Source organism: Pogona vitticeps, chromosome 5, assembly GCF_051106095.1.
Source record: "Pogona vitticeps strain Pit_001003342236 chromosome 5, PviZW2.1, whole genome shotgun sequence".
Classification (NCBI taxonomy): Eukaryota; Metazoa; Chordata; class Lepidosauria; order Squamata; family Agamidae; genus Pogona; species Pogona vitticeps.
In genome coordinates this window covers 128682688-128689782 of record NC_135787.1, presented here as the reverse complement: position 1 = coordinate 128689782, position 7095 = coordinate 128682688, and positions in this window count along the sequence as shown.

Sequence of the window (7095 nt, the reverse complement as noted above, 5' to 3'; positions counted from 1 at the left end):
CAATACAGCATAATTATTAAGGCAGCATAAAAAAGAATTAACATTTCTCTTAATTAGTGATGCATTTTTGTTGGCAAATAAGTATTAACACATTTAAATACAGTACTGTATTTTGATTGTTCAGTGAAAGTCAGTGTGTATAACAATTAGCATATTTGGATAACCAGTTCAGGTCCTCACTGGTCCATGAAATTGTCTGGATGACTTGAGCCAGTAATTCTCTCTAAGCCTGGCCTACCTCATCAGATTGCTGTGAAGGTAAATCATGGACAAAGAGAGCCATATATAACAGTCTGAGCTCATTGGTAAATTAGGACATAAATCAGTGCTTCCCAACCTGGGGGTCACAAAAAAATTTTTGCGGGGCTGCGGGTCACCTTATATAACCTTTGTTAAATAATTTGTTCCTTGAGTTTTCAGAGTCAGATGTTAAAGTTAGCCTGTATGTGTATGAATGAGAAACAGGCCCTTTGGGGGAGAAAGAAGCCTCTACTTTTCAAGAAAGGATAACATTTTAGGCAAAAATGGCAGGGGTGGGCACAGATTGTTTGACTATTATAAAAAGGGGTTGTGTCTCGAAAAATGTTGGGAATCAGTGACATAAATAAATACTGGGAATGTTTCACATGACAAAATCTCAAACATGAAAAAGAAATTCTATGCAAAAGAAGGGGGAAGGTAGGTATCTAAAAGGTACAGTATAATTACAGGCATGCTTTTCTGTTCTTAAAAAAGCAGCGACAAAGCTGTTTAGTGATCATGTTCTTATTCAATGGGTTTAGTTCCAGGGCCTGCAGTCAGAAGATTTCCAGGGTGTATGGTAAACCAGGTGCAGGAGATTTACAGTGGAGCCTCGACTTATGAACGTCCCAACATACGACCATTTCGAGTTATGACCAGCTCCGGCCACAAAATTTTGCTTCTACTTGCAACCAGAGCTTCGAGTTACAACCAGAAAAAGGCAGGGGAAAAAGGCGGAGAATTCAAATTGCTAACCGTTGGTGGCAAAGAGGCTGCTTCTTTGTAGCTGTTTTGCACTAGCAGTTAGAGAGTGTGGGATTGGAGGAGGCTTTGGACTGCCTGTGAAGGTGCTGCTTTCTACTTTTAAAAAACTGTTTTGGGTGGGCTTTGCAGCGTGGTTTTGGGCTGGGTGGTGGGATTATGTTTATGCTGTGATGGGTCTTGCAGGGTTTGTTTTTTAGTGTCTCCCCTCCATTTCCGATGGGTCTTGCAGGGTTTGTTTGCTTTCTGGTTTGCTTTTTTTTCATGTCCGAAAGGTCTTGCACAGTTTGTTTGCTTTCTGCTTTGCTTTTTTTGCATTTCTGAAGGGTCTTGCACAATTTGTTTGCTTTTTTTTTCTTCCTTCAGCCAGAACAGATTGATTGTGTTTCCAATCGGTCTTGCATGGTTTGTTTGCTTTTTTTCTTTTTCTTTTTCTTTTTTTTCTTTTTGCATTTCTGAGGGGTCTTGCATGGTTTGTTTGCTTTGCTTTGCTTTTTCCCCCAGTTTGGTCGGAACGGATTAATAACGTTTCCGATGGGTCTTGCAGTGTTGGGGGTTTTTTTGGTGATTTTTTCCTTCAGCTGGAACAGATTAATTGCATTTCAATGCATTCCTATGGGAAATGGTGCTTTGACTTATGATCATTCTGACTGGAGTTCGGAACCAATTAAGTTCGTAAGTCAAGGCACCACTGTAATATCAGAGTCCAAAATAGTCCAGGTACAATGTAACAAAACAAAGAGATCCAAAGGTATAATCCAGCAGTCCAAAAGTCAAGAAGATACAAGCCACACAACATTAGAAATAGAGATGGTCATGAACCAGCAAAATGGATGTTTGTTGTGGTTTCTGGCTCAGTGAAGTCCACAAACTACAAACTTCCTACATCTTTTGGAAAAAATGAATCACAAATTAGTTCATTTTTGGTTTAGAAGTTCAGAAACCTTAGAATGGCCCTCAGCCACTTAGAGATACCAAAATCGCAGGGAAGCTTTCCCTGACTTTCCTCTACACCCCTTCCAAGTTTGGTTATTTTAAACATCGGAGTTAAATACCCTCAAAGCAGGTCATCCCAGGAAAGGGTCCTTTAGCAGCTGGCTTGGGGGAAATTCCAGCAGTGGTTCCTGCCAGGGAACCCCACAAAGGGTGTTGCTTATCAGGAGGTGGACTGGAGAGGGACAACACCCTTGCCCCAAACTCCATGGACAGTGCCAAGCTAGATGTCTGAGCGGAGGTACAGAGGTTATTGTGTGGCGTGGGGAATGGGGGGAGACAGGCTGCCTGACAAGGGCAGCAACATGCCATTGGACATCTGAGCTATCTAAACTGGTTCTAAGGGTTCCTCTGACTAGCTGAAGTAGCTCTCAAGTGAAAATGCCTCCTGTGAATTGGTCTTATAAATAAGAATAAGCAACTCCCCCAGAGCCTTTTGAGCCATACATTTGGCTGCCTGACCTGCCAATCGAGTAGTCTCTAGGTCTCTCCCAGGGTTGCCTAGTGCTTCTGATTAACTGGTGCAGGCTGTCAGGGCCAAGGGGGGAGAAAATGGGCAAATAAACCAAATGGACCAAAAATAGCTTAAAATGTTTGTTGGTCCAGTTTGTTTTGGTTCATCGTTTTTGAACTAAAAACCAGTGATTTTTTTAAATGAACTTGTGGTTCATTTTTTGGGTTCCTGATCTCTAATCAGGAATCAAACGGAACAATATCTTCCATGCAAACAAAGACCCAAGCTGTGGTTAATATAGCTTGGCTGCAGGCATTTGGCCCACTGGTGGGACAGCACAGCTGCAGAATTTGGCCTTCTGGAGGCTTTCTTTCAAGGAGACCATCTACTTTTCAAGAGGGCCTTTCTCCCAAAGAGACTATCCCTTCAGTCAAATAGATCTTGCATCTTCTCTCCGTATTTGTATCTTTAACATTTGGCATCTGTATGAACTCAGCAGGGGTCCAGACTGCTTAACGTAACCACCGGAGTAGGCTTTGTCTGGGGACCCCAAGCCCCAAAGATACATCCTCATCTATGAAGGTCCAGGTTTACTAGATCTGTAAGTTGGGTTTAAGAGGCTCTAACCCATGGCCTGGCCAGCTGTGGATTATGACCCCAGACTGCACATTTTCCTTCTCTGGTGGCAAGGGTGGCAGTTCCTCTTTGGCTCTGATGACTAGCTGTGGAGGACCGGGACAGGGAGGACCCAGCCACAGTGAGCCAGGCCAGTCGCCATGGGGATTCAGAGGTGAGGAGGAAGCGGAAGGCAGGAAGGGGAGGGAGAGAAATGGTGGTGGAGGATGAAAAGGCTGCCACTATCACCGCTGCAACACCTCTGTTGCAGACCAGCTGCAGGCATCTTAGGGAGGAAAGTTGAGGAGGTGGTGTCAGCGAAGCTACCACGTGAAGGGAAGATAAAAAGGGTAACAGTTCACTTCTTGAGAGAAAACTCACCCCTTTCAGTAAAACCAAATTTTATTTCACTCTTGTTACTTCCCCGCTCCCTGAGCCAATTAAAACACTTTCGGGGGTGGGGGAGACAAGTGGCTTTAACAAACATTCAGCTGTGAATTTTGAAGCCGGTTACCCAGCTGAAATTACAACCATCACATTAAATATCAGGTTAGAATTATATTTTGGAAACTCTATTTTAATATGTTTTCTTTACCCGATTAAAATGCCTTTATATGCAAATATAATGGGGATTGCAGGTTACTTGGGGGTCACGACTCAAAACAGGTTAAGAAACCTGTCCTCACAATGCATCTGGTGAGTGTATGGCAACTCTTCCATCTCATTTCTGATTTTGATGGTCTGCTTAGGAATGGTCCTGGAGACAGCGCATAACACAAAGCTCTGTGCTCCAACAATCCTGCCCATGCACATTAATCATGACCTGAGGCAACTGCCTCACTCTATGTGATAGGTGCAATTCTAGTTTTAAATATTAAGAGTTAAATGGACCACTAATTTCAATTCAAAAAAACTGAAAGCTTCAATTTATCAGGAACCTGGAAAACATGACTAACACAAAATGACTGAAACAGTCAAGACACAAGAGGGCAGCAAAGAGATTAAACATACAATATCTTTGGCCATTGAATGGTTTCCAGATTTTTATTTTCCAAATTTTTCCAATGACATGCCTGCGTAGGTGATTTTCCATATATCCCTATTGCATATGTCATAGCAGGATTTTGAGAAAGCCTGTTTATACCAGGATAATGTTAATATTTATTAGGCTTTTTCAGCCATTCTAGAACAAAAATGTTCTGAGTTATGAAAAAAAATCAAATATGGAACACTACTGTACCTAAACCATCAAACTAACACTAAAAACAACAATTAAAAAGCAACACAAATGGCTATACTCATGTCAATGAATGCAACACAACAAACACAAAATCAATCACGTGCAGCTAGCACATGAGAATAAATGAAACCTAAAATGTCTGTAGCTTGGTAATACCAACTGGAATAAATAATGCAAACAAGAAACTCATTAGAAGCCATGGAGAATTAAACAAGGTATTTGTCTGAGAGTAACAAAACAAACCAACCCAAAAATCAGTATCGGGGCCAGATAGTGACTGTTATGGGGCAGTTGTTTCTTAAAGGAAAGTATTCTCACGTACCTTCCCTCACAACACAACATGTTACAGTATTAGGACTTTCTATACTTTATTCTTTCTGCATAGATAGAAGCTGTGTTTTTGGTGAATGGCTCATATGTGATTAAGGGAGCCCCATTATTATCTTTCTTAGATAATTAGCAGCCACCCCCTTGGTCCTCTTAAGGTGGTCGAAGTGTAGCTATTTCTGAGGAAACCCTCTTCAGAGCCAGGAAATCGACGTGGTTATATCATGGCTGGTGATAGGTCTTTGATTTTTAAAGCTCTGCTGACCTATCCATTTACATATTTATCTGCTATTCATGTATTTCATTACTATGCCACCTTTCTCCCAATGCAAGGATTGAAGTCAGCTCACAAAGGAATTAAAACAGATATATATGGAACGGATAAAACCGCTCCTTAAACATCTCACTTACCTTGACAGCCCTATTAGGGTCATTGTAAGTCGGTTTTGCTTACAGCACAGAACATAAGTACTACATTGAAAAAAACAATTCAGCAAATGAGGGTATCAAATAGATCACTAATTTAAAAATAGTTTACAACTTTTTGAACAATGCTTAAGAAGGCAGTAAGGGACGTGGTGGTGCTGCGGGTTAAACCGCAGAAGCCTTTGTGTGCTGCAGGGTCAGAAGACCAGCAGTCATAAGATCGAATCCACGTGACAGAGTGAGCTCCCGTCGCTTTGTCCCAGCTCCTCACCATCCTAGCAGTTCGAAAGCATGTAAATGCGAGTAGATAAATAGGTACCACCTCGGTGGGAAGGTAAACAGCATTCCGTGTATAGCTGCGCTGGCCACATGACAACGGAAACTGTCTTCAGACGAACGCTGGCACTATGGCTTGGAAATGGGAATGAGCACCGCCCCCTAGAGTCGAACACAAATGACTAAAAATGTCGAGGGGAACCTTTACCTTTACCTAAGAAGGCAGTAAGGCCTGCAGCATTCAGCATTAAAACTCTTTTTCTATTGTTCGATTCAGGTGCTGAAAGGCCTGCCTAAAAAGAAAGGTCTTTGCCTGCTGGCAGAAGGATACCTGGCAGAGGTCCAACCTTGTCTCCTAAGGGAGGATACACCATAGCCTGATTGTACGAAAAAGGCTCTCCTGTGTATCCTCATCAGATAAGCCTGTATTTTGACTGAGAAAAGCCCTTCCCCAAAATTCTGAATGTGAGGAGGTTCGCACAGGGAAGTACAGTCCCACTTAGGTATGAAACCTGCATCCCATTCAAGATCCCCGCTCTCCCTTGTATTTAGATTACCTAAATAATTTCTGGTCACAGCACGGTCACATGCTGGTCACTGAAGCAAGCAGCATGAATTTGACCCAACTCCAGGAGACAGTGGAAGACAGGAGGGCCTGGTGTGCTCTGGTCCATGGAGTCATGAAGAGTCAGACACGACTTAGTGACTAAACAACAACAACAAAGAATTTTTCTGAAGTAAAGCAGGTAAACAGAATCTACAGAGTGTACTTGGTGCTAGAACACTTCTAGAGAAGTTTACTCTATGTTGCTTTCCATTCATGGCTGGAAACCATGACAAACAGCAACAGTCATTTAATGAAAATGATCAGAATCCAAGTAGTGTTTCTGTAAGATCTTTGTAACCTGCCACAGCTAACTGCAACTAATTGGCAAGGTGCTGAAGCATGTCTCAGTTATGTGCCTGGTCACACGCCCATCTAGTTGCACAGCTGAGATGATCCCCAGCGTTTTGTCAATTAGCTGCAACAACACCAACAGGATTTCAGCCAATGAGTTTTATGTTGGAGGCAAGGCCACCCGAAACATTTTGCTGCCTGAGGTGCAGGACCAGGCAGTGCCTCTACATATTATAAAAGCCAACTGAACAAGTTGTTAAATCTTCCTTTAACATTGATGACTAGACATGAGATATCCCAGTTTCTTCGGTACTAAAACTGTTGGATTAATCAAAAAGTTACATTTCTTATCGGCTGAGGCAAACACAGAAAATTGGTAAGAGAACAGATCCAATACTGTATATTCCACCAGTTGTTAGTTGGATGATTCTGGAAGTAGAACTCCCTGCAGAGCGTGGTTGCCCCAAGTAATTTTGCTTCCTGTGGTGAAAGACACCCCTTTTCCAGTCCACACACAAGAATGTAACTTTTTGATTAATCCAACAGTTTTTGCATCGAAGAAACTAAGATTTGAAACTAAGAATGCACATTCTGTAAACATGGGCTGAGGTTTCTGAACCTGCTATGGGAATTATACTAATTTTAATATATCCCATGTGTGTTTTTTTTTATTCTTTTTGAAAATACCAACCCCAGTTCTCTGCAGCTTCTACTCACCATGCTCCAAAAATTCAATAAAATCTTCCAGAATTATATGTATTTCAACAAACTTTTACCAAGGCTTCAGAGAATAACAGTCATTTTGTAGCTTATAAATTATTCTTCTGCATTCTCCCAGACAAACATCCTGCAAAACAACATACA